Below are 19,096 nucleotides of genomic sequence, written 5' to 3'. Positions count from 1 at the left end.
TGCAAAGTTTAGTAAAAACACTATAAAAATAAGCACCAGGGTATAAAGGTAGATTTAAATATATTATGAAAGGCAATTCATCTGCTGTGGTAGAGTTTTTCATGAAGAACCAAAATTGGTATTACACTCAGTAGAAGCAGAATTTCTAAATACCTCATTGCTTTCCTCATTTTGTCCTAAAGAATTGTGCTGTTTTTCTAAATCTTGTCTGTCTTATATTTCAGCCTTTCTTTAAGGTAGTGAGATTTGTAACAACATAAGGTAAATTTAAAGTTTCATAACTCCAAATTCATACTCAAAGGCTCATTAGTGGAAAGGCTTTAATTTAAAAAAAATTACCTAAGACCTAAAGAGGCCAAGCAAGCTGCTGATACACAGTGAATACTGAAGCCAGGTGCCTTTTCTCCTCTACCTGCACGGGAACAGCCCCTGTCCCAGTTATAACATTATATAAGAGATAATATCACTTCTCTACTGACATGAAAATGAGCAAAAAAAAAAAAAAAATGGGCCTGGGACTCAGAGTAACTGCTTTCATTATTGTTTGCGACATTCCCTCTAACTGTCATAGTCTCCTCTACTTGTACCTGTTGCATCAAGAATAGAGAGAAAACAGGAAATGAGGCGTGTACTGAGCACAGGCAAAGGACAGGGCTAGGGCTTTCTGATCAGAGGTCTGAGGAGCTGTGGAAACAGAAAATTTGCGCCAGATAATACTGAAAAAGGAAAAACTGTGCCCAAACGGAAGTGAGGGAATACTTTAATGAGTCACCTGTGATAATGGGCTACATACCACTTGAAGTAGACATCTGTCTCCTGCATATTTGAATGTTGTTCATTTGGTTTCAGTTACAACCAAATTGCCAAGTTTCTTTTTCTCTTAGCCATTTTTTCCTTAGCATTTAATTACTTTCACGATAGCAGGAAGAAGTTTGGCATTACAACTGGGGCACAGTGAAGGTACGTCATGTCTCTCAGTGAGCACTCTCAACGACCCCACGTCCAGTATCAGATGCGCTGGACAGCAACTACTCTGCAGTCCCCCACAAAGGGATTCTTTCATAAATCATGTCGTCTAAATTTTAAGTCACATCTTTCTTTGTAAATATTCTACCTAAATGTAGCAAAAATTGGTCCAGAATCTTACATTTATTTATTTAATTAGCTACGCAATAGCAATTACTTGCTTAATTTTGGTGGATTATGTAATTTTTCTGAGCCTGGATTTCCAGTTATAAAATGAGACTTATGATATTTACTTACCATAAGAGATACCTGCAATGATAAAATGAGCCAGTGTATTCAAAGGGTCTTGTGGCCAGGCACATAGAATGTGCTTACTACTAACGATACTGGCAGTAATAGCAAGCACTCACATTGCACTTACTGTGTGTGTGTGTGTGTGTGTGTGTGTGTGTGTGTGTGTGTGTGTGTGTGTGTTATTCATGTGCCCTATGCATGTATTTGACTAGAACAAACCTTAACAATAATCCTATCCACAGGTATTATTACTATCTCAATTCCACAGGTGAAAGGCAGGGGAAGAATGGCCACTCATCTAGGAAGTGGCATAGCCTGGATTTAAAACCAGGCATTGACCATCTTCTTAATCCTTTATTCTTATTATTCTCATGTTGCCCTAAAAAGAATACGAGAGTAAGAGCAGGCTCTAATTTCTTGGCTATTGTTATGCTGCTCTGTATATCTGTGTTCTTACACCTTTGTCCACATATCAAGTTATTTCCTTAAAACCATTACCTATTTCCGTTTATAATACAAAATCAAAGTATGGAAGAAGCCTTGTGGTGTGGAAGGGACTTCAAGAATTTAACTTAATTTTGGTAATCCCATGAGAAGAGGGATCCCCCACATCATTAGCAAAAGACCTCTTATTTCACAGTTAAATAGTCTGGGAGTCCTTTCTGAAATGTTAGGAAGGGATGGACACCATGAAACTGATCCCACCCTCATGAGCATAGCTACAAGCTGGTGTATATGACATGATGTATGAAGAGGGGCTTGTGCGCTATCTGTGTGTTATCATGTTACTGTAGGGCTACTGCCTTGCCTCTAAACCAGACAAATATGGGTCTAGGGGCAAATTTCCTCCTGCTTACTTTGTTTTTGTGGGTGTGGCTCAGGGCCTACTTAAGAGCAATTTGATGCAGTGGTTGCCATGGTAAGTATTTTTCATAAGAACTAAGAAATTGTTGGAAGCTGTTAAAATTTATCATTATTTAGTTTCAGAGTGATTTGAATGTTTGCACTTTCTGCCTTAATTTAAACATTTTTTATTGACATCAGAATTCCTATTTTAATTTTCTCTAGAAATGACATTCCTCATTAAGGACTAAGACATAGTAACAGTATGAAAATAGATGCTTTTTGTTTGTTAAAGCATCTGACTCTGATCTCATATTATAGGTTGTTTTAAACCAAGCAACAGAGGCCCTGGCCAGGTAGGTCAGTTATTTTTAGAGTATCGTATGCCAAGGTTGCAGGTTCTCCAGTCAGGGCACGTATAAGAATCAACTGATTAATGCAAAAATAAGTGGAACGAAAAATTGATCTCTCTCTCTCTCTCCACTCCCCTTACTCTCTCTCTCTTTCTCTCTCTCTCAGATCAATAAATTAAAAAAAAACAATAACAAGTAACAGATCTCAGTCTTCAACTGTTCAGGAAAAAGGGGCAACTGAACTGTTTTATCACAGAGGGAGTGTTGGTGAACATTCATGCTATAAATGCACTCAGTAGCATCATAATGAAATTATAGTTCATTCAAACTTTAAAAGACAAAATTTAAATGACATTTTATAGCATAAATGAGTTCTGCAGCTGTGCTAACAGAGGTGTCCTCTGTCTTATGCTGCTGATACTCCGCATGCAAAGATACCAAGACAATGCAGTAGTATCCTAAAAAAGAAAGAACTCTAACACCAAAGTGACATAAAAAACTTGAATTGAGCCCTGGCTGGTGTAGCTCAGTGGATTGAGCGTGGGCCTGTGAACCAAAAGGATTGCGGTTCGATTCCCAGTCAGGGCACATGCCTGGGTTGTGGGCCAGGTCCCAGCAGGGGACTCACGAGAGGCAACCATACATTGATGTTTCTCTCCCTCTCTCCTTCCCTTCCCCTCTAAAGATAAATAAACAAAATCTTAAAAAAAAACAAAACTTGAATTGATATTTGTCAACTATACTTTCATAAAGTAAAAAAGCAATTAAGCATAAAAAGGTAATAGTGATCTTAAAATATGCTTGCCATTTTTAAATAAAGCAGAACTTTAATAAAGAGCCATAAAATTGAAATTTGAAAAAAAAGAACTTGAATTGGTACAAATAGGATTAAACCATGAGGTAAAGGATTTTTGTTGTAATCACGTACTCATAAAAGTGGCCAGCCCAACAGAGTCAAAATACCTTCTCCTTCCTTCAACCCTGCATCTTGGTCCTCAGTAGGTAACAGACTTGTAGAAAAGCTCAAATAAATGCATGATGTTGCACCTAACGACATCTGGGTTCAGCTTTGGGGCTTGATGACTGGAACTTTCACCTGGAGTTTTGACTCTCTGATCTAGTCTTCCTCTTATTTGGCTGCTAGGAGCTCAAAACCAAATATACAGCTGAATAAACAGGAAATATCCTCATGACATGCGTTTTGTGTATTAAGCACATCATGTCTTTATTTCTCATCTTCATTCACCATTTGTCTCAGTGTTCTTCCTTTATGCATTTTAAAAAATCCTGTATAATTCATAAATTTTCCTGAGATGCCCTACATTTATTTAAGAAAGAATCTAACAAACAATCTCCTGTGGTCAGTGGGAGTTTTCATTGCTCCTGATCCAGGAAAAGTTGGTGAGCTTGACCAGTAACAGAAAAAGCACATTTATTATTAGGAGGGCAAATTATTTCTTGTACTGAAGTATCCATGAATTGTGATAGATATTTTCATTTATTATTTTCCCATGAATCCTTTTTATCTAATAGTTAGATAGACTTGAATGCATTCGATGACACTCTAATGAAACAGGTTTGGGAGTCATGGCTTGAAGGTATATTTTGCTTCAAAACCCCCCCAAAACCCAGATCTATATACTCTCTGTTTAAGTATTTTTCTTTTTATTTTATTTGAAGGAAGAAATAATCAAGATTTTTATCTTCAGGAATTTAGGGGATTTGGGACTATCCTTAAGTAGGTGACATATGTGACCAACCTGTGTGCTTACGTCAGGAACGCTGACCTGGGCCTCTCGTGTTTCCCTACCTGCATCGTATGTTCTTTAAAGCACCAGTGTCAGAGTTATGTTCCCTTTGGCCTTTTCATTTTTTTGTTTGTTTCTCAAAACCTTTTTGAAATATGAATTTCCCTTAGAAAGGTAAACCATCTTGGTGAGGATTTGGATTTGTTTACAAGAACTTCCCATGTTTGATATCTGGCTGGGAACAAGCGCATGAAACACTAATACAAAAACATGTAAGTAGGAAACTGGAGTTGTAACAGCAGGAAGGATGAACCCCTAGCATAACTGAGTAGTCCTTCAAATCCACCAGGATTTGAAGACCTCTTCTTCCTTTTTTTCTTCTTTCAAATACATGAAGTTCAATATATAAAGGTTTTGGCTTGTAAAAAGGAATCATTATAAGAATTGACCAAAAAGAGGAAAGTCATTTATGCTACATAGGAAATTTCCCCTAAAGGAAATTTTCAGTAATTTTTTTCTTCTATGAGTCTCTATTTTAGAATTTTTCCCCTTCAAAAATTCTTTATTTAATTGTCCCAGAGGAAATCATATTATACATCTCTAAACTGTGGTTTCCCAAGACCACGAAGTTTCCCAAAATAAGATTAGGCATCAATAGTGGCGGCGGCAGCGTAGACAAATTCGTCTATGGAGCCATCAGCACTGTGGGTAGGTTTAGGGCAAAACTTCTGCCAAATTTTGTAAGAGAACAACTAAGAACAGCATGACCTTGATAGATTCTTTTCTAATTTTGGCTAAACCACATTTTGCTTTGAGAAAGGTCAAACTCAGTGCAAGGGTACAGCCTTGACTCGTCTTTCAGGAACTCTTCACTTGAAGTAAGACACAATAACGACAAATTGAGACTCTGGCTTATCTAGACAATTTACAATATCATCTCAGCATACTTGATTCTCTGGGCCAGTCTTTTGTGGATTTATCACTTATCCTTTTTTTTTCATGATGAATGATGCCATCTTATTACTTTGACAAGTTATCGACTATTCTAAGATTTTAAATTAATAATTTTTTCCTTTGTATAACTGCAGACTTGTGCTTCCTTTCTATGCTTCTGAAAGAAACCTACGTTTTCCGGGTTCCACCTGCTTCCTGTCCTCACCTTTTCTATCAAACTGTCTTTGCAAGTGTAGAATTTCCTGTATAGGCCTCAGGGTTATTGATCAACCAATTGGGCCAGATTTGCCAACCAAAAGCCTTGAAACCAATTTTTTTTTTAATAGTAAAGGTAGGACCTCACTTTTGAAGATCCCAGTGGAGAGTGGGTCAGTGAGGGTGTAGGATGAATGTGGACTGGCCAGACTAAACTGCACTCAGTTTAGTCCGCAGGGACGTGGTGGCGATGTCTGGGCTTCCTGGGAGACATTTATTCCAGGGATATGCTGAGCTCATTCCCAAAACACAGCCCGATCTTGTATTCAAACTCAGCACTAAATCAAGCTTGAAAAGAAGCTCCATTATAACACAGTGAAATTTATGGAGGCCTCTTTCCCAAACTTGACCAAGTAATTACAATTTCTCCAGTGTTGTGAAATAAAACAGCAGTGGTATGGGACTCGGGGGGTGGGGGGAATGCCACACTGGGAGGCAGGAGACCGTGCTCCAGCCACAAAGAATAGTTTACTGTGACCCCAGGCCTGTCACCCAACTCTGCTCTAGCTGTCTCATTTTGGAAGACAGATGCAAAAGGATGGGCCAGATGACCTTACTAAGACCCTTATTTAAAAAGTAATCATGCTCATTATAACAAAGCAAAATAAAGCAAGACATTGAAAATGCAGAAAAGTATTAAAAAAATACAGAGGAAACCCATACAACCCATAATCCCACCTTCCCTGATAGATTAATTAATGTTAACATAATGAACTATTTCTTTTTGTTCCTTTTTCTGAAATCACTGATATAGACAATTTGGTGTATATATATTACTTTTTGAAAAGTATTTGGTCCAAAATGTGTTATCACCCACAAAAGAAGGCGGTGACAAGTGTCGGAGCAGACCATGTTCGGGGTAGGAAGACCTAACAGCATGAAGATGTTGGCCCAGTAGAGATGGGCAGCTTCCACGAACATTATAAATAGACATGCATTTGGACTCAACGTTCTACTTTTAATCATGATTTCTCGAGATGGTATCTAAGAAATATTACTTATTGCAGTATTTTTTGTAATAACAAAAAATTGGAAGCAACACAAATGTCAATATCATGTATGGTACAGCTATACTTTAAAATACTATATAGTTATTAAAAATGAGTAAGCGCTTTCTGTATTTACTGATTTAGAAATATCTTCAAGGTATACTAAATGAAACAACTAAGTTGCTGGAAAAGTGTGGATAGTATTTTACTTATGTAAAAAAGGAAGAAGGTAAAAATTGTCCTCTTTCACCAGGAACAATCCTCTGGAAGGCTTACCGAGAAACAGCTAATGTTAATGAACTATGTTGGGGTTTGGGATGGGAGCAAAGTGGATCTGGGATTGGGTGGGAGAGGGACTTTCTGCCGCATGTTTTTTATACTTGTTTGATGTTTGGACACTGAGAATGTATTATCCACTAGCATTAAGTTAAAACTGAAATAAAAAGGTGCTGTCCTTTGCTTCCTAAGGTGATATTATTGATTCACCAGGTGTAAGACTTCCATCTTTAGTTTAATTTTAACAGTAATACAGTTGCCCTGCATCATGATACTACATTTCTTCAATTCTCAGATGCATATTTTCCCCTGTATTAGTTTCTGATTGGTATTTTCCCTTTACCTAAAGTATTTATATATGCATGAAATACCTTACTTGGCTATTATTGGACATTTAGGTTGTTGCTAGTTGTTTTCCCCCTTTTCCTCCCATGAATAACTGTCTTACACTGTTTTGAATCACTAAAAATTGGTCCTTTTTTCCCAATTAGTAACAGTGCTGCAATGTTCCAGTACAGTGTGGCAGTTACAATGTGGGTTCTACAATCACGCTGCCTGGGTTTGGACTCTGGTCTGAGCACCTGCAGGCGGGGTACATTGGGCAGCAACTTAGCCCAAGTCTCTTCATTTGGGAGATGGGGGTTATAACACTACCTGCTTCATGTGGTTTAGTGCCGTCACTGGCGCGTGGCATCAACACTCAGTAAATACCCTTCTGTGACAAAAGTATTTGTTGGTGTATAATAATTTCTATAGGACAGATTCCTGGGATGTTTTTTAACCAAAGGGTATAAACAATTTAGGACTCTTGATAGGTGTTAGCAAATTGCTTTTCAACAAATTTGTATCAATTTACCTGCCTATCAGCAAAACAATGCCCAAAAGTAATGTAATATTTAATTTGAGAGAGGATAATATTTAAATATTAAATATTAACTTATATTTACTACTAGATTGATGGAAGAGTTTTATATTTTAACCTGGATATAAATAACCATTATTTATATATATCCTGTTTGAATTTGCTTGTTTTGACTTCTGTTTCATTTTCTAACACGGTCTTAGTATTTATCTGATCAATTTATATGACCTGTATACAATATTGATACTTTAACACTGTATGATTTATGCATTTTCATCTTTTTAATTTAATGATTTTCAAATGAACTCAGATTATCTTTTAAATTAAAATATGAAGATTTTTAAAAAAGATTTTATTTATTTCTAGAGATGGGGAAGGGAATGAGAAAGAGAGGGCAAGAAACATCAATGTTTGAGAAAAACAACACATGCCCCACCAGGTACCAGGGGCCCACAACCCAGGCATGTGCCCTGACTGAGAATTGAACCAGTGACCATTTGCTTTGCAGGACAACTCCCGACCAACTGAGCCACACAAATCAGGGCAATAAAATGTGAAGATCTTAAAACAAAAGAATATATATATATATAACATATTTATAGTTGAAAGATTAATAATGAATTCAACACTTTTTCCTTTCCACTTAGCCTAAGGAGTAGAACATCACCGATACTTCTGATGGCACCTGTGCACAACTCTCCAATCCCAAGCCCTGGGCTTACCAAAGTTTGAATTTAACTTCTTGCTTTTAAAAATAATTTTACCAGGTGCATATGTATCCCTGAATAATGTATTGCTTGATTTCACCTGTTTTCAACTTTCGTATAAATTCAATCACGCCGTATGTATGCTCCTATCACTCGGTGCAATGCCAGTTCTATTATCTACCAAATCTCCACATGTAAGGATTTCTGGATTATCTGGTCTGTTCCATCGGTCTATTCATCTCTGGGTTAATGCTCCAGTCTTTAATATCATAGCTTTATAATAAGTCTTAGTGTTCAGTAGGACAAATCTCTACATCTGTTTCTTCAGGAGTGTCTTGGCCATACTTGGCAATTTGCTCTTCCACCTACATGCTAGAAAAAACTTACAAAGGTTAATGAAAAAAAATCTGATGGGATTATGATTCAGAATTGCATTGAATCTCCAAATCACCTTGAGGGAATGGGCACCTGAAGGATGTCTTATTTATGAAAAATGCATTTTTCCATTTATATTTGCAGTAGACTGATTTTACTCTTTGTTGTTCCTGATGATCCTCACCTACAATGGTTTGGCTTGTGATGCGTTTTATGATTTTTGGTTGTGAGATCATGTTTCTTGGAACTTCGTGGGGATTCTCTGAAGCCTGGGTTTAACATGCGTCCCACCAAAGAATTTTTTTTTGAACCTGTTTAGTGCTTGAAAGCATTGACAATCTAGGACCACTTGCACCAAATTTTCAGATTGAGCGTTTTTGGGCCGCGCTGGCAGGTGGATGCTCAGGATTTAGGTGAGAACAGGGTTTGCGGTCAGGACACTCAGTACCGAGGCTCGGGAGGGTCTCTCTCCACTGCACTCTGCTGGGTGTTTTTTCCCTTAGGTCATACATTTAGTGAGTCTTTTTTTTTTTTAAGCAACAGAGTTTACAGTTTTATTTTCACATTTCACAATGCAAATGACACTTTTTTTTGTTGCACTACTCCCCTCCAAATGATAGGAAGAGGGAGCGAGTCTTCCTTGTCACACTATTAGAAAGCACCCGGAGCCACAACACCACACTCTCCTGGTGAAGGAGAACAAGTAATATAATACTGACAGAAAGAGGCTCCCCTCTCCTAATCTGTCTGGTGGAGTCATTCCCGGCCGAGTGGGCACCATCATGGGCGGGCAGGAGGTCTCATCGCTGGGGGCCCAGGCATCATGGGCACGTGCCCTCCCACAGGTGGCCTCGTTCCAGGAGCAGGTCCCACCAGCATCATCCCTGGAGGAGGAGGACCCATCACTGGCATCATGGGAGGGCCCCCCATATGGGGTGCTGGCATCGTACCTGGGTGAGGAGGACCTGGAAGACTGGGGGGGAGGAGCAGAGGACGGAGTGGGAGGTACCTGTCCTTGCTGAAGTCCTGCGGTTGTTGTGTTGATCAGGCGCTGAGCCTGCTCCTGCATCCGTTTTTGACAGTGGCCTTTCACATTCTCTCTGTGTTTCCTCCCACTGCCGTGTGTCTTTCTCACAGGTGGAGAGGCGTGGGTGAGGTGTGTATTGCAGTGGTCACGATACAACTTGGGCATGTTGTTCTGCAGGCTGTTGGCCACTCGGTTCCACCCCACCAGTACGGAGCCATCTTTAGAACATCCTAATGAGGGTCTCCGTTCTGCTGTCTTATCTCATGAAAGACTTTTCTCCTGCTGTCCTTATACTCAAGAGGTTCATTAAAACCCAAGTACTAAATCACCAGGGGTTAGTAGAACCCCCAGGGCAAACACGTATTATTTACCATATTACTTTTCTGGTTGTTTCTGGCCTGCATGGGTTTCCTTCACATTCCAGCCAGCTCAACCTCGCATTTAAAACACTTTTCTGAATGTGGATTAAAAAAATTTTGATACAGAATTTTCAGATGTTCTTTACTGAGAGAGTTATTCTGGACAGTTAGGTCACCATGTTGCTGAAAATGAAAGCCCTTAATCACCTTTTGTATTTTTCTTCTAAACTCTCAATGTTTGATGATACTTTGGCTTTCAAATTACACAGTATTTTAGATGCACAAAAGTGTATGAAAATATTACAGTGAATCTCTATCCAGCTGATAAATAAAACATGACAAATATATTGTTTGTGATGGCTTTGACAACGTAAATATTCAGTAGGTATTCCCTTTCCTCCTTTCAGAATAACATGCTGGGTGAGAACTCTGGCTCTAGAACCAGAGGAAAACCTGTGTTCCGACCTGACCTCCAGCACTGGGGAACCCTTGTTTTGGGAAGTCTGCCAGATACGAGCCTCCTCCAAGAACAGCCCCGGGGCTGTGCCCTGCACTCCTGTCTGTGTTGTGTGACTGCCTGAATAGACACATCTGATTTGATCAGAAGGGGAAACAAGATCAATCCACTTCTCTCTCCTAATATTTAGAATTGTGACCACTTCAATTAAGAGCAAGTAAAGTAGCCCTGCCGGGTGGCTGTGTTGGTTGATTGGAGCAGTTGCCTGATCACCAAAAGGTTTGATGATCAAGTCGAGGTGGATACATATGGGAGGCAAACAGTTGATGTTTCTCTTTCACATCAGTGTTTCTCTCTCTTCCTTCCTTTCTCTCTAACATCAATATCCTCTGGTGAGGATTTAAAAAAAAGAAGAAAAAAAAAAGAGCAAGCAAAGTTGCAAGCTGGGGCGGGGTGGAGGGTAAGTATATTTGGCCATGCACATATGCCTGGAGCATAGAAAAGGCTGAAACAGAAGGAGGAAAATACGCAGAGAACGGGGCAAGAGACCTTAAGGAAGGAGGATAGAAAGCACGAGAGAGAGGAAGATGAAGCCTAACCACGAAGTGGCCTCACGCGAGTTCTGGGCATTCTCCGGCCCCGACAGGTTTCCGTAGCCTGATTCAAGTCCCCCTGAGGCGTGACGTTGCCACCTCCTGACCCTGGTAACACTGCTCTTAGATTTCCTTTTTGTGTAGGAGGGGGAGCTTAATTTAGTTCAAGTGGCTTTTCATTGCCTGCACGACAAAAAAAAAATGTGACTCTCTAGTTGTGTAACTTTAGGCAAGTTATTTAACTTCCCAGCCCCATTTTTCTCATTGGTAAAATGGGATACCAAGAGTTCATCCACCAGCGTGGATGTAAAGATTATGTATATGAGTTAGAATATGTGAAGTGTTTAACAAAATGCTTGGCGTGTGGTATGTTATCCATACATTAGATGTTATTTTTACAACTGCTTTTTTTCCCCCAGACAGGCTGCCACTACACTGAGTACAGGACACCAGTGGTGTCACTAAGAATCATATGCTGCTGCTGTAATGTGGCTTGTCACCGAGATTCAGATACACTCCTGGTCTCCTCATCCCCTAAAGCAGTGATCTGTCCCCCCTAAGTGCTTTCCTGAAAGTCTCAGGTCAAAGCAGAGACTGGAATGGGGGCTGGGCACAGTACCGAGTGACGTGGCGGGGAAGAAGCTTCTCTCTGGGGCGACCACATGGCCCGCCGCAGAGAAAGGGCTGATGCCGTCTCTTTACCCTTTGTTGGAGCTGCACGTCTAGGAAGGCTGTGAGGGAAGGAAGGTGTTAGCACGACGGACTGATGGCTGCCACAGGCCCCGAGGCATGTTCCCTGGTTTAGGTGGAGCCCACTTCCCATCTGAGGACTTGTGGTTTAGGCTAGTAATTGTTCACAGCAGGTAACCAGGTAATGACATTGGAAAAAGAGCAGGTTGAGCTGCTGCTGACACCTGTTTCCCTGACAAAGCTTTCTATCTGGCCAACTGGCAGGAGTGTGCTCTTGTGCGACTGTTATCACCAGCATCAGAGGACATAAAATGGGTCTTGAGAAAAAAAGCTCTACAAGCACATCATTTTTCTTTCCCCCCAGCTCTACTGATGTGTCGTTGCTATATAACCTCGTAAGCTCAGGTGATGATTTGATAACATGTATAGATTGCAAAATGATTACCACAATAAGGTTAGTCAACATCCCCATTATCACCTCACAGAGTTACTTTTTTTGTGGTGAGAATATGTAAGATTTATTCTCTTAGCAACTTTCAAAGATGGAATAATGCGGTATGGTTAACTGCAGTCCCCATGCTGCGCTTTAGAAACCCAGGACTTACTCATCTTGTAGCGGGGCGTTGGCGCCCTTGACCAACACCTCCCCTTCTCCCCTCCTCCCAGCCCCTGGCAATCGCCATCCACACTCCGTTTCCATGAGTTTGCTTCTTTAGGTTCCATTGTTTCTTTAGACAAACACTGCATAAGTGAAGTCATACAATATTTGCCTTTTCTCTGTCTAATTTATTGCACTTAGCACGATGCCTTCAAATTCCATTCATATTGTCACAAATGGCAGGATTTTCTTTTTATGGCCAAATAATATTTCACCGTGTATGTATCACATATTCTTTATCCATTTATCCATCTGTTCATCTGTTGACACTTTGTTTTTTTCCATACAGAGACAATTGTATGGAGGTGTTGTAATGAATGTAGGGGTACATAGAAGGTCTGCCAAGAAGGTATCCATCTGATGTAACATATAAAGTAGAAACATTTATTGAAGAAGATACAAGAAACATTGTACATGGGACAATGACACCTCAGTCGCCTTCAAAGTAGGCACCTTGGAACCTCACACAGTTCTCCCAGTCACCATCAAGTTGCCCTGTCATATTTTCCTGAATCTCGTTGATGGTCTGAAATTTCTTTCCTTTCTAAGGTGATTTTAGTTTTGGGAAAAGCTAGAAGTCACCGGGCACCAAATCTGGGCTGTAGAGAAGCTGAGTCACTTGGGTGATTTTATGTTTTTCCAAAACACTCTGCATGACACATGCTGCATGAGCGGGCGCACTGTTGTGATGAAGCTGCCAGTCACCAGTTGCCCACAGCTGTGGCTTTCTGGATCATCTGAATAGTTTTTGTGGAGGAATGTTCAAGCTTAACGCAAAATCTGATGTAGATTTGTTGCTCTACTTGCTCAGTGATTTTGACTGCAACAGCCACACAGTACACATGTTCACTCAATGGCATCTTCTGCCTCCACTGACTAGTACAGTGAAGTCATCATTGTTCACACAAGTGCATTCCAGTTTACTCTCCTTGGCTGCCAGGTTACATCAATGTCATGAAAACTGCTCTCATTATATTAACAATGGCTAGAACTTTTCTGGAGAAATCTTGTCATATATCTTTTAAAATTAGTGTTCTTGTGTTCTTTAGATAAATACTCAGAAATGAGACAGCTGAGTCATACAGTAGTTTTATTTTTAACTTTTATGAATAATGAAAAATGCTGTTTTTCATTGTGACTGCACCAATTTGCAATAGTACCATCAGTGCATAAGGGTTTCTTCTGCAAAACAAGTGGGAAGTGGAAGATGGAACAAGGAGAAAAGAAAAAGTCAGGAGATTCATACATTTAATTAATTACTTATTGAGTCTTACTATATTCCAGGTGCTGTTCCAAGCACTGTTAATGGAAACAAAACAAAGACCCCTGTGTTTGGAGCTTGAGTTTTTGCGAGATAGTGCTGAATAAATTTTCATCACAGCATGCAGTAGACGTGAGTATGGGAGCTGTTGATGCAAGTTCACAGTGAAGTCTATAGTATGCCTCCTGTTGCTATGTTTGAAACCTACTGTAGATATTAATTATACACATTCACCTAAGAGGATCCTGATAGCAATTGTGGTAGTGCTGTCCTTGCCGCTGTGAGTGAGCCAACATTCACCAGGTATAAGGTGTGCAGAAATACAAAACTTAAGTTAAAAGGGAAAATAAGTCTGGAAAATGTTATATACATTTATTGTTTTAGCTTCAAGTATCTGCAGCCCTGTGGAATTTCCTGAACTTTGTTATAAGAAAGACCATTAAGTGACATCATCTATAGAAAGGCTCTTCTAGTCTGGAAAGAGGACACCACAGTCTCCATGAACACTTTTCAGGTCTATCTTCTGATAGGTTGCTACTTCAATCATTTATGATCTTGTAAGATGTTAGATAACAAGCACATTTCAGAGAAGTACTTTTCCATGTGAAGACCATGGTAGACACCATGAGTCATCTATTCAGTGAACATTTCCCCCTTCTTTCTTATTGATTTTGTTAAGGCAGCAATGGCTCATCCCAGCAGAGACATGAGCTTTCCCAGGTGGTGGTGGTGGTGCGTGTGATACAGTTCTGACCAATAAAATGATATCACAGAGATGGAGAGAGCCGGCACCAACTTTGGCTCCTTCCTTCCCTCTCCTGCCTTGAACAGGATGTGATGACTGAAAGTGCAACAGCCATCTTGGAACATGGGGGTTAGAGTGAGAAAGTCACAGATGCGCCTTCTCTGGCTTAATTGAAGTGGCGAACCAATGTCTGCAGCTGCTACCTTCATCTTGTGTCAGAAAAACAAACTGCTATAATCATGCACCATTTCAGTCAATGACACATCACATATGTGGCAGAGGTCCTATAAGATTATATTGGAGCTGAAAAATTGCTTGGTGACATTGTAGTCATAGCACAATGCACACTCACATGTCCGTGGTGATGCTGGTGTGAAAAAACCTACCAGCTATACAAAAGTATAGTGCACCCATGCTGGTAGGTCATTCCATCAAGGTTCATGCAAGCTCAGTCTATGATGTTTGCACAATGATAAAATTGCCTAACAACACATTTCTCAGGATGTGACACCGTGATTAAGAGGCATGTGGCTGTTTTTCTTAAAGCCACTGTGGCCCAGTTTTCTGTTACTTGCTACTGAATGTAATCCTAGCTGATATGAGACATTGAGGGCATAGTAGTGCTAACTCTGCTGATCAAACATTCTCACAAGCAGTGACTGTTACTAAACTTTACTTTTTCCAGAGTCAAGAACTGATTTCCAATGGCTGAATTTCCTTTGTCTCTGTTTGTTCTGGGATACGTCTTTCATGGTTAGGTTTCCCTCAAATGTCTGGATTCATTAGCTGGCCATTAATTTTACGAGACTGACTCATGAAAAAGTTCTGGGTGCATTGATAAATTTTGTTGCCTGAAGAGCTTTGCTGTTGGATAATTGGGTAGTAAACCAGTCTCACGACTACTGAGGGGCCCTCTGATGTCAGTGTGTGGAGGTCTTTTCTCCACTGGGACTGTCCAGTTTCTCCAGAGGAGAACTCTCTGATTGAGGGAAGGCAAGGATAGGTGCATGCTGGTTGCTGGCATTCTGGGAGCAGGACAGGGAGGCGCCTGAGGCTTCCATAGTTCTATGTGGAACTCTGACATTTTATACCAGCTTTCAACTCTATGACTTGTCCTTGCTCTGCCTGTGGCTTAGACTCCAACTCCGGAGCCTCTTGGGTTAATTTCTCCAGAGTACAAACCTCTATTCTCCCAGCAGGTGGTGAATTGAGAAGAGAATATTTGTTTGGCTACTCAAGAGTTGGGAAGGGGACCTGGGACTAGAGGTCCAACAATTTTCCACACACATGGTCAAACAATCCCTCTTATTTTAGGGGTGCACCTTCATTTCCACCTTTTGTGGACCTTACTGTCTCCAAACACTGAGATTCTCAGTTTCGAGTTCATTATTCTTTGGAAGTCCCCTCTGATTTAATATCCAGCTTCCACTTTATTATGTTAGTGGTGACTTCTCCATTCACTTTCCATCTTCCGTAAGTTTGTTGAATATTCTTTGTTTCTGTTCCTCTCCATTTTGTAGTTGGGACTTATACCTTTTTACTGTATTTCTTTACTGTAATTTTGAGGTATTTGGGATGTAGAATACCGTTCTACCATATTTTCCTTCCTTTTAAAAAGGATTTTATTTTATTTTTTAAAGGTAGGGTAAGGAAGAGAAAAAGAGAGGGAAAGAAACATTAATGTGTGGTTGCCTCTCATGCACCCCCACCGGGGTCCTGGCGTACAACCCAGGCGTGTGCCCTGACTGGGAATTAAACCAGCGACTCTGGTTCACAGGCTTGCGCTCAATCCACTGAGCTACACCAGCTAGGACTCCTTCCTTTTTCCAGCTAACCTGATTTTGAATGCCAGGAATTGTGGTAGAAAGCATCCCAAAAATTGGCTATAGGAGTGAAACCCCCTGAACATTGTTTAATAGTTCAGCATGTTGTGGCAGGAAATTGAATCACTTTTTGGTGAAAGAAACCCTGCTCAAAACAGGCTAAAGTATAAGAAGAATTTATCGCCTTTTCAAAGTTGGTTCGAAGAGCTGAATGACAATTTTGGTCTATAAGAGAAATTCAGAGAGATAACCTGTTACGTAGGGGGAAGAAAAGCTACCTACATTAGTTTGTAGAAGTAAAATGTGTTAAATTAGCAAATCAGAGCAAAGTAAACACATGAGTTAGTTTTAGAAGGAGAAACAAACCAAGGAGACATGGGCAGGAACAACAGAATATCTATTTTTATGAACACAAAAGCAAGAAGTTCCAAGAACACAGTGGGAAGTGAACCTGGCATGGTTCAAGTTCACTTAAGTTGTAATGTGCTCTTTCCCCACAGTTGTTCTGGCAGTGGGACACCCTCTCTCTAATGAGGACAAAGACCACATGCAAATGAGGAAAGTAACAATTAGGGGCAAAGGCACAGGCGGTCTAGCTAACAGAAGCTTGGGAACTCCCTGGAGAAGTTTTGGAAGTAATATGCAGAGAAGCTTTAGAAATGATTTGGCCACAATAATACCTTATGATGTTATTGTCTACAATATCATAAGAAAAATAATTTCTGTTTGCAACAAGGATGATCTAAAACCTGTTGGCTTGGGAGAGCTAGGTATTTCCAACCTGTTGTCTTTCTCCCTGATTGGTTAATGTTAGTGAAAATAATGAATCGCAGGCTCATATATTCTTATTGTCTCACTAGTGGTTTCACTGGCAGCACTGTCTGGAAGCAAACTCCGGGAACTCAGGTGTTGGAAATGGTGGGGATTTTTATTCCTGCTGAGTTGGGCAAATTGTTCTGGGATGGCAGCAACTGAACCCACTACTCCAGAGTGCATGACAAGAGAAGAAAGGCGAGTTAATATAGAGTCAGCTTCAGGCATAACTGGATCCAGGGACTTAAATGATATCATCAGGACTGTTCCCCGTCTCCCGGCTCTGTGACACTCTCGCCATTGCATTCTGGGATTCTTCAGTGCCAGACACCTACGCTCCCAGTTTAGCAAATCCAGCAAAAAGAACAGCCATTCCCAAAAGCTCTGACAAAAAACTCCTGGAGGTGATTCTGTTATGTTCTGCTATGTCCCATATATATCTCCGAAACAAGCAATGACATTGAGGAAATGGGAGCCTCTGGTTGGCTTGGTCTGGTCGCTTGCACAATCTCGTGATGATGGCTGTGTGGCCCTGAGTGAGAGCTGAACCCCAACCAAGACACCTAGATTTGGTTTCTCACAGAAAAGTGTTTTGTTATAAGGGGAATAAGAACTATACTGTTAAAAATGAAAGATGTCTGCCCTGATCGGTGCGGCTCAGTTGGTTGGTGCCATCCTGCAAGGTAAAAGGTTGCCAGTCTGGCCCCCAGTCAGGGCATATGTCAGGGCTGTGGTTTCGGTCCTCGTTTGGGGTGCTTATGAGAAGCAGCTGATCAATGCTACACCCTCACATCAATGTTTCTCTGCTGCCCTTCTCTTCTTCTCTTTCTAAAAATAAATAAATACATTTTTTTTAAAGAGAGAGCTGTTCATTTCAGGTTCACTTACCACTGACATTAGAATCTTATCCTTCTGTGCTGCTGGCTAGCATGTCCCCTAAAGCATTCTAAACTTTTGTTTTCAGTGTTCCCTTTTTATTGGTGTGACACTGGTTAATAAAATTATACAGGTCTCAGGTACACTATACCACAACACATCATCTGTACACTGTATCATGTGTTCGCCACACCAAGTCAGGTCTCTGTCCATCTCCATTTGCAACCTCCTCCCCCTCCCCCTGCAACTCCCCCAGGCAATCAACCCACTTAAAACATTCTAAACTTTTAGAATGAACATGAAACTTATAATTTTAAGTAAACATTAATTTGGTATAATGATCATAATACCTGCAGAAGCAGGTATGATAGCATCAGCTATCACAGCCTCTCCTTTTTTGAAGATTTTAATTATTAATTTTAGAGAGAGGAGAGGGGAAGGAGAGGGAGGGAGAAGCATCGATGTCCCAGAGAAACATCAATCGGTTGCATCTTGTGTGCTCCCAACCAGGGACCGGGCTCACAACACAGGCATGTGCCCTGAGTAGGAATTGAACTGGTGACCCTATGCTGTGCAGTAGGGTACCCATGCCACTGAGCCACACCAGTCAGGGCTACGGCCTCACTCTTTAGGCTTTACTAATAGCAGCTTAAAAGTCTGGTCGCTGTGAATGCGAAGATCATGGCAGTGGCTAACAGTGGAGGAGTCATCTGGGTATAGTGGATATGCCCCAGTTGGCTTGTCTGATCTAGTCTTCATGTCAATGTCTTTCATTATCAAGTTTTTAATCCAACTTATTGGAATTTTTTCCCCACTGGAAAGGAACTTAATGGTCACTGTGTATATAAATTATACCTAAAAAATGGCTACTTATAAGAAAACAGGATTTGCTTTACCTTTTATTTATAATCGACTTTTCTGAAGTATGTATGCTATAAAGTGAGGAATACTTATCAAATATAAAATTGGGAACTTGTAGAGTATTTTTGTAAATCAAGTGTAGAATGAATGTTCTTATATGCAGTCAGCCCATTGGAACCCAAAACGTCAGATTAATAAAATAATACATGCCTACCTGAAAGACTTCAATAACGTCCTCCCACAAAATCTTCACCACTAATTCGGAAGTCGTAGGTTGTTTCTTGCCCACGTCCCTGTGGTGATCCAGTCTC

At 40.5% G+C, this 19,096-nt stretch overlaps 1 pseudogene; it reads right to left on the bottom strand.

Moving 5' to 3' along the window:
- Nucleotides 1-9,265: 9,265 nt before the first annotated feature.
- On the bottom strand, nucleotides 9,266-9,814 carry LOC119052054 (U1 small nuclear ribonucleoprotein C-like; annotated as a pseudogene).
- Nucleotides 9,815-19,096: the final 9,282 nt, after the last annotated feature.

Source organism: Artibeus jamaicensis, unplaced genomic scaffold (assembly GCF_021234435.1).
Source record: "Artibeus jamaicensis isolate MK-2021 breed Jamaican fruit bat unplaced genomic scaffold, CSHL_Jam_final contig_465, whole genome shotgun sequence".
NCBI lineage: Eukaryota > Metazoa > Chordata > Mammalia > Chiroptera > Phyllostomidae > Artibeus > Artibeus jamaicensis.
Note: the sequence above shows the minus strand (reverse complement) of the source record. Positions and strands in the feature narration are given on the sequence as shown.